Here is a 17,549-nt window from a genome sequence, read left to right as displayed (position 1 = left end):
GCAAGCCAAAAGTAACTCCTCCAAATAAACATAATGGTTTTGACAGGACTGTACAGCTAAAGGGGAACTGTATCTCAGTATCATACAGTTTCCTAAAAGATCAAAAGATCTCAAGCACAAAATATTCCAAAATATAGACTTGAATTCATGCTGCTATTACATATGCACATACAAAAGGAAGAATTTCTATGCATAGACCATCACTGTCAGCAAAGTTCATGGTACTGTGCATTCAGGATCACATTACTCTCCAGCCAAAAGTAGTGTCTTACTGTTTGTGTTAAAAAGTGTTTGAACCAGGTAGGATATGACCACTGATACTTACAGCAGATAAATTCTGAGGGTCTTGGATGTGATTTGATATCTTTATTGTACTTCTAGCAAAGGGAATGTGTGTGTGTTTGAGAAGAGATGGGGGGTGGGGAGGTGAAGAGGATATTGTATATGAAACTCAACAAAGAAATTGATCTTTCCCATTATATAGCTGTGAAGAAAGAGCAGAGACATTCTATCTATCTCTTCACATATCTATCCATCTAGCCATCCTGTAACCCAATTAACCCAGTTCTTTTAGGGTGAATAAATGTGTTCTAATATCAGCCATTATTTTTCAGTACTCTCAGTTTATTCTCCAGGGTGGGACAGATCAATAACCACAATAGCAACCGACCCAAAAGGAAAAGGCAATCTCCTGGCGCTTCTTATTTATTTCTTCAGAGCCGATTTCGTTTTTTCTGCCTCTTCCCCTGGTGACGGATTTTGCCTTTCCTGCCCAGAATGGCCGTGTTGTTTTATCCTGAGCTCTATTTGCATGTGAGCTTCAGATTCATCTTTGGCTCCTTGCACCGTTTGGGATGAGACCCTCCTGTCCCCAGAGAGGGGGGCAGGTGTTGCTCCAGTCGAGCGAATGGAACCAAATTACAGGACCGTCTGTCGCCTCCTCTGGGAGCCGGCAGAGGGAGGGGAGGAAGGGGAGGGGAGCGGGATGCCGTACGACAGAAAAGAAAAGCAGAACATCATACTGATGCCGATAAGAGCTTGAAAACACGAGTCACCCCAGCCCACAGCCCCACCCAAAACCATGCAGCAGACACCTGAAAGAGAAATGTCAGGAGCAGAGACAGAAATAAATTGAGTCACTGGGCTGGAATAACTCAGGCTCAAAATGAAAGAGAACTCAGACCCTGTCCGCTTTCAGACACAAGTGCAGGCACAAAGTTGCTGTTTTTCTCAGCTTACGGCTGTACTCTTTGAATGTCACCTCCTCTGTTCTTTCAGAGCAGGCTCCTCTGCCCACCACTGCTGCCCACCAAGTCCTCACAGCCCAGGTCTCACAGCTGCTCCTGCACCCCTCCCCTTCCCACAGCCACCCTGCCCTTCAAGGTCCCTGCGAGAGAGGCACAGCTATGCAGAGGTGGTTCTGCTCCTCTGCCACCCCAGCAGCCCATGTCCTGCAGTGGAGCCAGCCCTTGCTCTCACAGGGAGCTGCTTGGTGCTCACTTCTCATCCATGCAGACTTCTACTCGACTGATCTGAGAGAGGTGATGTTACAGAACTTACACTTCTCAAACTCACTTATTTGCTTAAGGCATTCCTAGCAAATGAATAAAAGACCCCCATCTATTCCACCTCAACCCCTACCTTGTTTTTGCATCCCTAACTTTCCTAGATATGAGGGCACACAGATATTGATGTATACAATGATTGCTCTCAGAGTGGCTGGGCATGGAGTCACTTAAAAAGCAACAGATGACAGTTGTTCTGCTGTTCCTCACTAAAACAAGATCAGAGAAGAAATTTGGGGAGAATTCAGAGGAGATTCAGAAGAAAATATGAAAAAGGGTGCCATTAGGAGTACTTAAATCAAAGAAAAAGCAGCATGGAATGAATTAATGGCAGAACCCAGGTCACATAGGTGGAGGAGCCTCATCAATCAGCGTCTGGGCATAACATAAAGGATTTTCCATGAGGGTGGTGGGATGTACATATGAACCTGAGGCCTACGCCAGGGCCTAATGAGGAACAAAAGGCATCCGAAAAGGCAGGCAGCAAACATAGGAAGAGATAGCCGCAGGAAGTGTGAGAAAGAAGGATATGAGCAGCTGGGTAGAGCTGCTGGTATGGGATTGCTGGATGGGCAGAAGATGCTCCAGCAAAGTCAGAAGGAGCAGCTTGCTCGGGGGTTAAAAGCAAGTTCAGTCCAGGAACAGACAGGAACCAGGCACCAAGAGAACTGTAAGGAGTTGTTAACCAGACATTCAAAGCTACTTAGGAGAGATCACCACAACTATAGGCCAGAGGGATGGACTGGCACAGTAACATTTTTTCAAGGACCAAAAGACAAGAGGTTTGTCATATAACATCTATCCTCCAGAGAAATCCTCTGTCTACTTGTTTAAAACAATTCTCTGCCTAGAAGTGGCAGAAAAATTTACAAACCCTAGAGCTCAGCAATGAAAAAGAAAGGGAAAGAAAGAAAGAAAGGGAAAGAAAGAAAGAAAGAAAGAAAGAAAGAAAGAAAGAAAGAAAGAAAGAAAGAAAGAAAGAAAGAAAGAAAGAAAGAAAGAAAGAAAGAAAGAGAGAAAGAAAGAAAGAGAGAAAGAAAGAGAGAAAGAAAGAAAGAGAGAAAGAAAGAAAGAGAGAAAGAGAGAAAGAAAGAAAGAAAGAAAGAAAGAAAGAAAGAAAGAAAGAAAGAAAAAAGAAAGAAAGAAAGAAAGAAAGAAAGAAAGAAAGAAAGAAAGAAAGAAAGAAAGAAAGAAAGAAAGAAAGAAAGAAAGAAAGAAAGAAAGAAAGAAAGAAAGAAAGAAAGAAAGAAAGAAAGAAGAACAGAGCAGAGCAGGAGAAAGCAGGATTCCACTGTGTGTAGTCACAGCATTCAAAGACAACTCTTTCCCACATATCAGACCCAATATTCCCCATACCAAGGGTCTTCTGAGCATTTAAGCAGTTTCAAAATTTAAGACAGCTTCAACACTATCCCAGAAATTATTCCTACAGGATAGAGCCACAAAGCTGTATTACACTTTTGTTATTCAAGATAATAAAGACAAGGACTGACCATGAAAAATTGCAGAAGGACTGTGTGAGACTGATAAAATAGCACAAGAAATTCAATCTAAATAAAGTGATAAGGTGATGCATGCAGGGAAGGACATTTCTAACTTCACATATAGCTGATCAGTCCTGAGCCAAGCTCAGAAGCAAGATCTTGTAGCTGTGATATATTGCTTCATGATAACATCAGCTTGGGTCTTCATGTCATGGAAAAAGAAAATGAAATGTAAGATATTATTATCACCATTGAGAGAACAGAACAGGTAGATAGCAAGGCAGAGAACATCATTATACCATTGCATAAAACCAAAGTCTATATCCCAAATTCTATGTTCAGCTCTGGTTCATTCTCAGTAAGAACAAAGTAAAAGTCCAAAAGCATCTGAGAATGATAGCAAGGATAATACAAAGCATGGAATAGCTTCCATGCAGTAAATGACTAAGTGAAAAGGACTGAGCCAGCAATGATTTTACAAAAAGCCATCATATCCCAGTTAACAAGGGAATGGTGGAGAGGGATCAGTTGTTCCCTGTCTCATCCAATATAATTTGATAACAGGAGGCGTCAAATGAAACTGTTGGATGCCAGGCTCAAAACAAACAAATGGAGGTGTCTTGTCACACCATGTGCAGTAAAACTGTGGAACTCCTTCCTCGGGATGTTGTGAAAGCAAAAATATTATACAAGTTCAAGGACAGAAGCTCACAAAATAGAAATCTGATGAGGATTTTTAAATGTGTAGAAGTTTCTTCCAACTCAGGCTCTCCTCAAACCACAGATGGCTGAAGGGCAGCAGACCTCTAGCAGGAAGTATCATATAGACCTCTGCTATTGTTATATTCCCTAGGCATCTGCTTTGGCTCCCATTTGCACTGGGATGTTGGGATAGAAGGATTTTCAGACTGGCTCAGTCTCCATCTTCATGATCTGAACGAAATAGATATTTGAGAGATGCCAACATCTTTCAAGCCTTGGTCTCTTTGGACCTGAACACAAAAGCTGTCCAAAAAAGCTATCTGTGAGTCCTCAGTGGGCCAATGTGGCAAGATAAATATAATCTTTTAGATGGGGGTGGGGGCAGGAGGAAGGGACTTGCTCCCTGGGGCAATAAACATAACAAATGTGGTTTTTCTGAAAGTCAAAAGGTTGGAGTTTGATGTCAAACACATAAAGGTAAGCTTACACCAGTTCCATGATCTCAAAGGAGTTACTTATGATTGTCACCAGACTAACAATCCTAAGAAAGATCCTGAAGATAATCATGGTATGGTAGGACGGTCAAATGTAGGATGGGGTCTGCCTTGAATTCAGCCCCAGTCTCCTTGTACTGACATATTTTTCAGAATTTACTTTGACAGGACTGCCTTCTGAGCATGTAGGTCCTATTAGTGAGGGTCACAACTTCTTATCTTGCTTGAATTGCCCCAAGAAGATCAAAGCTCTGGAGACCTTAAATAATATTGATCTAGCAAAGTGTTTCAAACAAGAAAGGACTGCTGAGGGACTTGAAGAGTTTAGATTAAGCCACTGTGGGTATCAAAACCCAGTAAATTTTGACATACTTTAGATTCAAACCTCAAAAATTAAGAAGAAACAAGGAAAATGAAGGGAAAGTTAAAATGCTAACAAAGAGAGGAGGAGTGAAAATAGTGGTTTACATGAACTATGGGGGTAATGGACAATCATCTTCAAAGCTCATCCCACTGGGGCTCTTTTGGATGATCAAAGGTGTCTCAGACAAACAACCAGTCTCAGACCCCATATGTAATCATTCAGAAAATCCCAGTACAGACCAGCTTACATCTTGTGGCCAGAGGCCACCTCCTGTATGAGCCAGGTATTGCTGACCAGCTAGGAAGAAAGTCTTCATAGGTGGTTTGAGGGCACTCACCCCGTTCTGTTGATGGGGACACAGAACATGAAAAGGATCCAGAGATTCAGAAATTATCTTTAAATGCTAAAGTCACTTTGCTGTACGTAATCATATGACTGTCTCAAAGGCTACACTCTCTAGTTCAGACTCTATCAGAGAAAGCATTGCTTTCAAATAAAGTGTCTTTAAAAACTGTAGAGCAAGGCCCTTGTCTCTCCCAGTTCAGTGTTCCCCACACAAGGCTCATCAGTGCCAAAGTATTTCTAAGGGAGACCTCCTAGCTTTCTTGACCCATGAAGTATCTCCTGACAATGTGCAAAGTAAATTAGCACAAAACTTTCCTACTCCATTTGCTTTGTAACAGTATTCAAGATTTGAACCAATTTGAACCTTACTCTGTAAAGGTGAATTTACCTCACTTGACCTTTTCTTGAATCATTCTTAAAGGACCTCTCAATGGTGCATTTACAGTGTGTGCTTGAACTACAGACATTCATAATACCTCCTCTGTATCATTTCAAGACGTCCAGGACTCTTGCTACCACACAATTTGCTTCTCAGTAGCATCCAAAAGGTGAAAGTACAACATGAAATGGGATTCAGAGTACATCTTTAACAAGCTCCCAGAATACAGGGTCTCATATGGAGCCAAGGCTAGGGTCAAATCCTGTCAGTCGCACAGGGATTCTAGCACAAGGCTGCATTGTAGAGCCAAAGGGTAGAAACCTTGTATCCTTTTTTAAACATGCAGATATTGTCAGCAGCCTCTTAAATGCCCCCACTAGAAAGAGAGGTTCAGGTGGGAGCTGACACAGGTTGAACTATTGAGGCAGATCCTAGTGAGATGAATACTTTGAAATCTCAGAATCTGAAACCCAAGGAGCATTAATCACCAACGTCACTCCATCAACCAAGGACCAAATGCATGGTGAACCTTGCACATGGCCTAGCACACAGACTCTCTAGGGCAGGGTTAAACCATGCTGGTGGGATGGCACAGAGAAACCTGCAATGCTTGCTAGCATAAACAAGCTGTAATAGCATTCACTGCCTGTCTAGTCAGACAAACCGCATTTAATTACCGTGCATCCAAGTTACAGTAATCTGGATGCAGATAGATCTGAAGTAAATTGAAAGGAAATGGATTTTACATTAGAATGTAGAAAGGAAAAGCACATTAAGATAAAGATGATTAGGTGGATTGGAAGAACCTTGTAAAAGATAATTGCGTTCAAAACAATAGCATCTTCAGCAGGGGAATTTCTGTCATGTGGAAGTTATACTACTGTCACACTCAAGAGAAGTGTCCATACCAGACACTTCTGGTACACTGGCTCCTTCTTCTCTTGCATGGTGGCTCCTTGAGTTTCTCTAAGAGTTGCAGCTTCTGGCTTGACTGACACCAGCAAAGCCATTTCTCTAAATCTCTGAATATCACAGTCAGTCTGGTATTTCTCTGTGTCTCACATCCTCCTGGGAGGCAACATATGCTCCCCTTTTCCACCCTTTACGTGTTTAGACTGCAAATGCTCTGTCAGCAGTATAAGGACCTGACCCACACAGCAGGAGAATTTGCAACCTGCCCAGTCCCACCCTGTCTGTGAAGCTGACCGTCTCATCTAGCTTCATCCCACCATGAGAAGTATCTAAATCTTTGGCTAACACAGGTGCTCTCTTAGTGCTATGAGGTGACAGAGCCACTCTGGTAGTGACTCTGGAGAAACAAGACCTACTCTTAAGGATTGAAAGTAGTCACATGGGGATTTAATCACTGTTCCTAGCAGTGACATCTGAAAGATAAAAAAGGGAGCTGACAGCCTATGTATGCCCATCTGCAGTCAGCCAGTTTGTTAAGGCATTAAATTCATCCACCAAACTAGGAGCCAGCTTTCAAGCAGATCAACATCCCAGGCGGTTTTGATCCAGAGCTGTGGGTTAGCCTTGCTTTATTGCTGGCCACTGCTTTATGAGAGCAGAAACTGTCTCTAATTATGGAGAGCGAGTAAAAGATTGCACTCTTCAGCAAGCACTCAGAAGCAAGGAGGTTACAGTCATTGTCTCCTAGAGGGACTGGTACAGGATGACCTCGGTCTCCATATGTGCTGCACCACAGCGGATTGTAACAAAAGCCAGTTACTGATGTGCTTCACCATATAATGGGATCCCTGCTTGACATCTCTGCAGCACAGAACTTTGAAAAAATATCTACAAAAAGCAGAAATATCCAGTGAGCCTCTGGATTAGCTGATTCAACAATGCTGAATCTATTGTGTCTTAATGTCTCCTTTGACAGAGCAAAGGCACGGCTGGCAAGCAGCAGTAAGCCTGCTTGTTGTGGTCACATAACATCAACTGTCTCCTCATGATCCTGCTGTCTTTGTCTGAGGCCCTTCCAGGACAAAGAGTGTATCATTCCAGCTTCATTTTCACTTGTGTTGTGAGAAGCTACTCCTTATTTCTTCACTGGATCAATTTACCTGTCTTCCATAGTAGCAGAGCTAAACTCTATCTGAAATTAGGTGACCCCCGATGGGAAGAAATGATGATGTCTGGCTCCACATCAGAAGGCTGAAGGATTGCTTTGTTAAAACTATACTATATTACATTAATATACTATTTTAAAGAGATATTTACTATATCATACCTATTTACTTACTATCTATCAACTAACTACTAACACAACTCGTGACTCTCTCTGCTCGAGAGTCCAACACAGCTGGATTCAATTGGTCCATGAATTCAAACAACCTTCACCAGAATCCAATCAAGCAATCACATTGGGTAAACAATCTCCATACCACATTCCATGTGGGACAAACACAGGAGCAGATAAAAATTGTTTTCTCTTGTTCTCTGAATCTTCTCACTGGCTTTCCCAGTAAATCCTTAGGAAAAAGTTGTGCCTTACTTTTCTCTGTAAAGAGAAATGAGGTAACAAAACTCACCATTTGCAACTTTACATTATGCATCCTCTGATCATAAGGATACATAATAGCAACTCCTGGGTCCATGAATTACGTATTACTTTTTTTTGTCTTGGCTTTTTCTATGTTCGAATCATCAGGGACTCTGATTCTCGGTGTTCTTATCGGGATTTTTCTTGTTCTTCAGTTTCCTACTGACCATGTGACAACCCACACGAGGTACTATTCTGAACTATAGCAGTGGTAACCATCTGTCTGAATTTGGGTCTGTGTCCATCCTCATAGTATACTAAAATACCTAAGTATTTTGGTACCCAGTCTGAGAGATTGTCGAGTACAGATATTTTGGCATCAGTTATATTGTATCCAGGAAAAATTCCTTCCATGCTTTTGGAACCCCCTTGCTGGCTGACAATTACCTGATTTTGGAATGGGTCCTTTATACTTTTTCAGAGTCAGCAGAATCTATGGGAGCAGATTTTGCTTCACAGTCTTGTTCACTTCAGCCTACATAAACTCTAGGCACAGCTGGCACACAACACCTCTGAATTCTCATTTTGAGCATCTCATGGTTACTTGCCTGCCTTCCTTTTGAGATAATAGGAAGAACAATGACACATTCAATGTGCTGCAACCTTGCTGCCATCCTCCTGTTTATAAGAGCTCGTACCTCTGAGAAATGGTCTGTGCTGGGGTCCTATCCAGGCCTGACATAAACAGCATCTTCCTCAGTGTCTACAGTTTGATCACTGAAGTCATACCCTTGATGCTCAATATAGACCAGCCTAACAACCCTTGCTCTATTTTTTGCTTCTTGTGGTATTACACAAACGAATATTTTTATTCATGTTTCATTTACAGTAATCTTACCATTTCACTCCTGGTAACCCTACTATTTCTGTTGCTTATCCCTAGATCTTTGACAAGCTTCATCAGCTTCCTTGATGCTACTGACCTTCTGATGTCAGCATGAAACTTCTTTGGTCTCCTCTCTTTGATTTTTTTCACTTCCTGAACACCTTTGATGTGACTCTTTGAAAATATTTTTCTTGCCTACCTGGCTGTATTAACTTCTTTCAGGCACACCACTTCCATCGTAAGAAACAGACAATTTTGCTAGTTCATTTGGCTTTTTCCAAAGTTACTCCAAGTCACCAGTCATGCTATTCATATGATCTTTCCCATATCCAAATACCACTTCCGCAGACCTAAGTATCTTAATATCACCAATCTTGCTATTATTTTCCTAGGAAGCAGGGTAAGATATGAAATATGACCTGAATGTCAGAAGAAGGAAAGGATGTTTCCTAGAAAGGGTGTTGAACACATTGCCAACAAACACTCAGTTTTTCTAAAGCCTTGTGCCGGAAGCCTGCTGATACATCACACCCAGGGAATATATTTGAGGATAACAAAAATGTTTCTGATGGCCTGCAGTGAAAAGTATTTATCTTAGTTTATTTGTTTCACATCAGGAACTAATGGAAGAATTGTATCTATTTAATCTATGACAGCAAATAGATACTTCACTGACTTTTCTCAGTGATTCCTGATGCTCTAAATTCATCTGGTTACACTTTTAGCCATTGGCAAAATGCAAAAGAAACTTTTCTGTGTGTCCCTCTCAGCTGTATTCCCACAGTCTGTACTTGTACTACCTGTCACCAAGGCAGTCCCACATGCTTAAGCACGCTCCAAGGAAAACACAGCTCAGAGCTGTGCTCCAAGGAGATAGCTCAGGCACTTTGGTCATACATATCAAGGATGGACAGGCAGTTCAGCTGTTAAACTCTGACAAAATTCTAGTGCCAAGTGCCAATATGACTTAATCTGGTTTTCTTTGGAGACTCACAATCTGGCCAACTGGGACAGTTTTTCAGGGTATAACAGAAGTCATATCCCCTGCAGTGGAGCTCCTTTCAAGCCAAATTTCTAATCTCTGCTCCACAGAAACTTTAGATCTTCTCTAAGAAAGGCACTGCTAGTCAATTTTAAACTACAGATACATCTGTTTCTTTTTCTCTAACCTCTTTCCAAGATTAAACTCAGCTTCCTCAACCCAAACCACCAGAGACATCCACCATGGCGAATCTCAGCCTCCACAGCTACATTCAGCTGGGTTGTAAGACTCTGGGAACAGACTCTTAAAACCAGCCTTGTAGAAAACATTGTCAAAACCTCATTTTTTCTCGTTTTCTACCAAGGGCTGTAGAAGAAAGCAAATACAAGAGCTGAAAGCAACAACCTATTGATCTGTTCCTATCTGCAATGCTAAGGACCCTATTTCTGCCACACTCATTTCTCTGTCTTTTCAGTAAGCCAGCTAATACCATGAACCTTTCCTCTTTCAACCTCTGCATGCACCCACCAGCATATTAATCCACAGAAATCACTTCTTGCAGTTGCTTGATGGATGAATTCAGCAGAGGCCTGTCCTGCAATACATCAATGGTGCACAGTTAGGCCAGGCTTAAGGGTCTGCTTTCTAATGACAGACATGAGGGCAGCCACAGTGTGCAACCTATGTGTGAGATGGATGCCCTGTGAGAAGAGGTGTAGAGATGAGAGGGGATGTGCTGCTCATGTAAATTTTCTACATTAGATTAGCTGCCAGCATCAATGCTAGAAGCAGGTTGCTCCCAATTATTAGGATTCCAAAGAAAAAGGACACAAAGAAGCAGTGCTAGATGGTCCTATGATCCCTTCACCTTGTTTAATCCCTCCCTGGAGAAGAATAACTGTTGACTGCTGAAACGGAGCAGCTCCTGTCTGAAAGGAATATATACCTGCCTCATTTGGAGTGGGAGATGTCCACCAAGGGAGGATTTAATCCCTAAGGAAACAGCTCCACCTGTGTGATTGAAATAAGATATAAGACACTTAGATTTCTAAAGCTTGCATGAGCATAACTACTGCTTGTACTCATTGCTTTTTCAATTTATTTATTTGCATTTCTAATATTGTGAACAGATCAGATTCAGCTTGTTCATTGGTTTTGATATGTTTCATTTTTTCTGGCTCACTCTCTTTGAGACAGTGCACCCTGGAGATAGGCACCCACAAACACATCAATAAACTTGCTGGATGGGTAGGGCATGATGGACGCATTTGGTGGGATTTGTTGTGCGTCACTTCTGAAAACAAGCCAAAGACAGTAACACAGCACTAGAAATCTCACTTGAAATTACTCTTTCTGAAAATCTTGGCCAGTTTCAGGTCTTGTGTTTTGCAAAACTCTCCTCTGCCTCCAGACTGATTATGTTACTTCGGTGTATTTATTACAATGTGGGTGCAATCAGTTCTCATGATGAATATCCCTTTAGCCATCCAATACCAATTACTCATGTGCTACCTGCTCAGTGGAAAAGAACCAATGAATCTCATTTCTTCACTCACCAAAGATTTCCCTGCCTCCTTTTCCATCGTTACATTTCTGGAAGCGTTTTTCCTCTTCTTTTATTTTAGTACTGGGTGTCCCCTGAGCTCAGTGATTGCATTTAAAACAGACACAACGACATTATGAAGCATTAAACTAATGGCATTTGAGACCATTTTTCTCCCATAAACCATTATGACATCCCTGGAACGGCTGGCAGAGGGCTGAACACCAGCGCCGCCATCCAGGGCTGCATCCCTCTCTGCCACTCGGTACGCGCTCTGGGATTCGAGGTGCCATCTCTTGTGCTTCTCTCGCTGTTACAGCCCCCAAGAAAGCTGTTTTGATCTTCAGATGAGTTGTTTGGCATGACCATAATGACAAATATGTGAATGGGGGGTTAACCATGAATTGCAAAGTACCTATCAAATCCCCAAGGTGAAGAGGAATATATCTTCCTTCACACCCTTTTGATGTATAGTTAATTACACGAATCTGGAACTGTTACCATGTGCAAACAGAGTGAAAATTGACTTTCTAAGCCATCCCTGCCCCTCTGCATATGTCACTCGCTCTAGCCCAATATCATGCTCTGTCTGTACACACACAAATATACAATCAGTATGGGTTTAAACCCCTTTTTTTTGATAATCCAGCATTATAAAATGTTAGAGGGAAAGAAGGGAATGTAGCATCCTTCAGGCCTGATGCAGCTTTTCTAAAAAAGAAGAAAAAAAAATCCTTATTTTATATTGGTTGTTCTTTCTCTTGCCTGAATAAAAGCTTTAGCACAGCTTGAAAGGGTTGCATGTGCTGAAATGTAGCCCAAGGATATGTGTTATTATCCATCCCCTCTTGACCAGCAGGGTCTCAGCTCTCTCTCCCTTTCAGCCTTTTGTTTGAACAGATGGGATTGGGGAACGAAGGGAAAGAAAGGCAGTCTGTTCTCATTAACGCTCCCAGTACACAAACACAAACCTGAGCACAGGGGACCTACAGAACAGGACTGCTTCCACTCCACACATATCCACTGAGACCATATGTACCCGTACACAAAGGCAGACAGAAGACCCACGTCAAGCCAGCTACTAGACATTTACCAAAGATGACTCCTCAGCAACTATTTAAAAATTATTTTTTAACTAGAAGTCCTTATAGGTCATTCTCTTTTTTTTTTTTCAGCCACCCAATTTAAAAAATAACCTTCACTGATGTGATGTTGAGGTTGTTTTAAAAGAAAGATTGTCATTAAATCAGCCTAACATCTGATCTGGGAACATGGTTTTTGTCTTGGTCTGATGTGAGCTGTGTAAAGAGGTTTAAGGCTGAACTTGCCAGACCAAGGACAAGGTTCGTATAGCTCAGTATCCTGGCATGGGCCAAGGCTGCCTCATCTAGAAAAGGTGCTCAAAAACCTGCTGTCCTCCCTGATGGACTACCTGTCCATTAAGAATATCTCATGAACACTGTGGCCAGGGTAGGCTGTAACACTTCAAAGCTGGGTTCTTCCATTTCCCTCATGGCTCTTGCATATTTTTGCATGTTTACTGATATACCACTTGGAAGGCTCAAATAAATATTTGATGCTTTTTTGCATTGGGCATAGTCATTGGCCTCAGTGATCTCCTGTCACAGTGAATGCCTTCATGGGCAATATGTGAGGAAGCATCTCCTTCCAGCAAAGCTTGACTCCTCACTTTGGAAAAGGGCAAGCAGCTCCAAGCTCTGCAGCCTGGTGGCTCACCACCCCATGGCAGCTGAGCAGAGATCAATGCCTGCAGCCTGTGACAAACTCAAAGCCACTTGAAATAGCAAAGATGGGGAGGTGAGGTAGCTTCCTCAGCACCCCACTACATGCCACACATCCACCACACACAGATGGCTACTGCAGTGTGGCTGATGTGGCAAGTCATTAAGCTGCTGTACTGCAGCCACACACTGGGCTCAAACCATGCTTGGAGCTGCAGCAGAATGGGTCTCTGTCTGAGCATAGCAGGTTTCTCCAGATGCAGAGTTTTCTCTGCTCCCCTTTCTGGGTGGTGACCATCACTGCAGTGCAGAAAACATTTTTGGGCAACTCAGATCTCCCTGCTTCTTCCTTCCTCTCCAGGTCAGCTCTGGCTCAGCTTGTGTTCATCTGTCCTCCTCAGCATTAAATGGGTCAGGCCCAAAAGGAAGATGTGCCAGACATCCACAGCTGCTTAACAAGGACCTCTCAGAAACATAACAGACACCGAGGTGGCTCTGAGACAAGCACTGGTGAAATGAGTAGTCAGGAGCCAATTCACCAGACAGAGTCTTTGGTTAAAGCCCCTGACTGATTTTTGTAGTTGATCATATTTCCCAAGGAGTTTCACGAGACCCTAAAGAGCACCATAGGTGCACACTTCAGGTGTCTAGTAGCAAAGTGAGTGAAGCTAGAGAATGTCTCTCCTCCAGCTGCAGTAGGCTGCAGTGAGCTGGAGACATGGCAGGCTCTTTCCTCAAGTGTAGAATGAAACACCCATGTATTATGTCCAGCATCAGGTAGATCTATATTTCATTACAGCCCCAGGCATTTGACATGTAGTCTCAGGAAAAGAGCTGTCATTTTTTCCCCAGGTATTGTGAGCACAGGGAATGCAGAGCAGAAAATGAAGTGGTTCTCCCCGCAGGGCTGTTTGCAGAAGATCACAGGGGAGCCAAGGCAGAGGAGCATTAGCACCTCTGTTCACAGGCTCTCACACACTCTCTGAGCATGCAGAGGCAGGTTTCCATAGCCTCACACCTCGCTGAACACCACTGCACACACACGTGCTCTGCAGGTCACTGCCCGTAGAAGAGCAGTTGGCAAGGCACCAACGAGCTTTTTTCCATGAACAGTTGCCCAGTTTCCATAAATAACAGCAGCCGGGGGCAGAGCCCAAATGCAGCCCCCTGCTACCCAGCCACGGACTGGCACAGAGCAAGCTAAAGGCTTGCAGGCAGTGGGTCCAGGTTGCACATGAGCTGCACCATGAAGGTGGAGGCCCTGCATCGAGCCCCATGGCACAGCACCTCAGGCACAGCTGCTCTCAGCAGCTGAAACACTGCTCGTGTCCTGCAGCAGCACCACTTCAGCATGGTGCAAAGCAGAGCTAGTGAACCTGGAGGGACCCACACCAGCAGCAAGCAGGTGTAGCACAGCTCTCCTCAGTGATGGTAGAACAAATAGCATGGCAAAAGGAGCCAGGACCAGGACACATCACTTGGAACAAAGCAATGTTCAGGAGAAACCACTAGATCTCTGTAGCACACTTCCCAGTGCACCTGGACCAGGACTGGACCTCACATCAGCTTTAATTGCACTTTAGGCAAGCAATGGTTAGCAGGAGAGACCAAATCACCAACCACCATTTTGGGCAGGCTGTAAGAACAGTATTGTTACCTGAAGGCTGACACTTTGCCCATTAGCATGTCTACATGGCATCATTTATCAAAAATAGATTCTATTCCTAAAATCCCAGTTAGTCAATGAAGGAACACAGGCCCCCAAGCTCTTCAAAACAAAACAGTTGATGTTTGGGCTTGGCAAACATGATGCAGATCAGCAGCTTGCACTCTCCTCAGCAAGAAATGGCATTACTTTCACCCAGACCATTACAGCAACAAATCCACCCCCCCAGACTTGAAAGAAAGGTCAACTGAAGTCTAGGAGTATTGAGGTTCTATAGTTTTCCTGTCTCTTCAGCAGAGGCTATTTTAAAAAGTCAACCCTTGTTTTCAACCCATACCAGAAAAGCAGCCTGGATTTTGAAATTACACATGTAAAAAAAACTCTTTGCAAAAGAAGTGAGTTTCACATCAATAAAAACATTTTCCTTCACCTTAAATAAAGTCTAAGCAAGAAGCTGCTTGAAAATGAACTATTAATACAGAACATTTCAATAACCTGGAGATGTTCCACCTTTAAACTACGTACGAGGACACAAATATCTGTGTATAATGAAAAGGGGCTCAGAGTGCCCCTGCAAAATCAGCAAATGTTTTGGGCTGTGAGTTATCCAGCTTCATTCAGGCTGTGTCATGGAAAAATTGATCAAAGTCCTCTCTGTGGATATTTCCAAAATGTCCCAAAGCTACAAAGGTAGGCCTGACAGTGATCCTCCTCCTGGTAGCGAGGAGGAGGATCCTTTTCCCTACACAGCTGCCGCTAGTCATGCTTGGAAACAGGATACTGACAGACAGCTCTTTGGTCCAATAGAGTTGTCACAACATTGTCTGTGATGTTTTGCTCCACCATGTACTAGAGAGTCTCTTTCAGACCATCTGTGCCTCAGAGCACAGGACAGCACTGTGCTACCCGAGCCTGCAGTGCCACGGGAGAGGTCAGCACTCCTGGTGCCACCAGGAAAACCACTGCTTGAGCTCCATTCTCTGACACCTGCTTGCATCAGTTCTCAGCAGCTGATGCACTGCGCTGTTCCCCAAGCTCTCATATTGTATCAGATTCAAGGAACAGGACACAGAAAAATGGCCAGGGTGGGACTCAGGGGCTCAAATCCCAAACGCCACCTAGACCCATGACTAATGCAACCAGGAGCACTCCTTGGGCCTGTATGATCTGTCAGAGAAGATACATCTGTTTATACCCAGCTGAAAAGGACCAGGGGATTACAAGTGGAGGCCAAGGAGAGTGTTGTCACTGGAAATAATGTCATTCACATTCTAGACTACATCAGGATAAATGTGGCCAGCAGATTGAGAGAAATTATCCCAGTCTGCTCCTAAGTGCTGGTGAGAGTGTGCCTAGATATTCTGCTCTGTTTGGACCTCCCAGGTTCCAGAGGGATGTTGAAAACCCTGGAAGAATCAATTGAGATTGTGAGGGGCCTGGAGCACATAACATATGAGAAAAGGTTTTAGGAGCTGGGCTTGTACTCTGGTGAAGAGAAGCTACCAGGCAATATAAGAGCAGCCTATGCTTATTTCAAACTGAGCCTCAGACATGATGGAGCCAAACTCTTGTACAGTCCTAGTCACCCACAAGGTGTGGAGACAGTGTAGAGAGGCTGAAAGGAGAGCTCAGTGTGACTATTCCTAAAAACAGGAGGAGCCGTTCAGGAGCCAGAGCTGCTGCAGGCAGAATGCAATGTCCCCCTCTCTAAAGTTTTCCTGGGATCAATAACCAGAGGTCTTAGTTCAAGTCAAGGGTCAAGTGTTTTCATTGAGCTTCAGAAGTTTTGGTAACTCCTCTGTGTAACACATGGTGCTGCAGCTGTGCAGAGATGTTTCTAAACTGGTCCTGACTCTAGACATTTTGCATTATGTCCCTCCATCTCCCCACATAATTCCTCTCCAAGTGAATGTGGGAATATGACTATCCTAATTCATCTATGGTGTTTAGACTTGGATCACAGCAAATACAAAGGGGCTGGAGACAGCAAGTAAAACACCATCTGTTCATTAGCTTTGAAAATTGCGTAAGCCCAAAGCCAAAACTTCACTTCCTCTGAACTCTGTAGAACTGTAGATATGGATGGAGATCTGAATCTTGTGTCTGGCTGATCCAAGTGCTCCTAAGTGGCAGGGGAGGATGGGCTGGCTGCTGGACTGCAACTGCTGGCTGCTGTCAGCTCCCAGTACTTCAACACTGCCTGGCCTGACACTGGCTCTGCTCTCAGGAAATAGCTGGAGCTGGGATGCTCAGCTGAAACAGATCTTCAGTTTTGCTGCATGGACTGGCTTCTACCTGACAGCTCACTCTTGCTTGCAGTTACACACATATCCAAGGCACCCACTGACACATACTGAGGTGCCAAAGAGTGAAGGAAAAGGGAAACTAGGATGAGTAAGGAGGCACACTTGAAGATGGGCCCCACTTTGCTCCTTGCTGCAGGACCCTAGTCCATATCATCAGTAGTCACAAGAGCTCAGCTCCCCACCAGCTGGCTCTACATGGAGGTATTCAAGCCCTGTGTGTGAAAGTGATTTATGATCCTCAGGAAAAACTAGGTCCTTTGGTCCCTGACAGTGGGTGCACAGGGAGGACAGCAGAGAGAACAAGCCACCCCTCCTGCAATCCAAAATAAAATCAGACAGATTGGCAGTGGCAAAACAGGCAGGAGGAGTAGTGGCCCCTCTGTGCTGTCTGGACTATTTCCCAGAAGGGACAGCAAGGCCTGTGTAATCAGGCTCAGCTGGTAATCAGACAAAGTCCAAACTAGCATAAAGACTAAATTATCCCTTAGTCCTTCCAGCTCAGGGGAAAGGATATTGATAGGGGAGGCGAGGATGGCTGCTGGACTGCAGCTGCCAGCAGCAGCCCACGCAGACAGAGAAATATCTCTCTGTCTATATATA

Source organism: Lonchura striata, chromosome 1 (assembly GCF_050655825.1).
Source record: "Lonchura striata isolate lonStrDom1 chromosome 1, ASM5065582v1, whole genome shotgun sequence".
NCBI classification, from domain to species: Eukaryota; Metazoa; Chordata; class Aves; order Passeriformes; family Estrildidae; genus Lonchura; species Lonchura striata.
The sequence above is the reverse complement of the archived record's forward strand: the minus strand, read 5'-3'. Positions refer to the sequence as shown.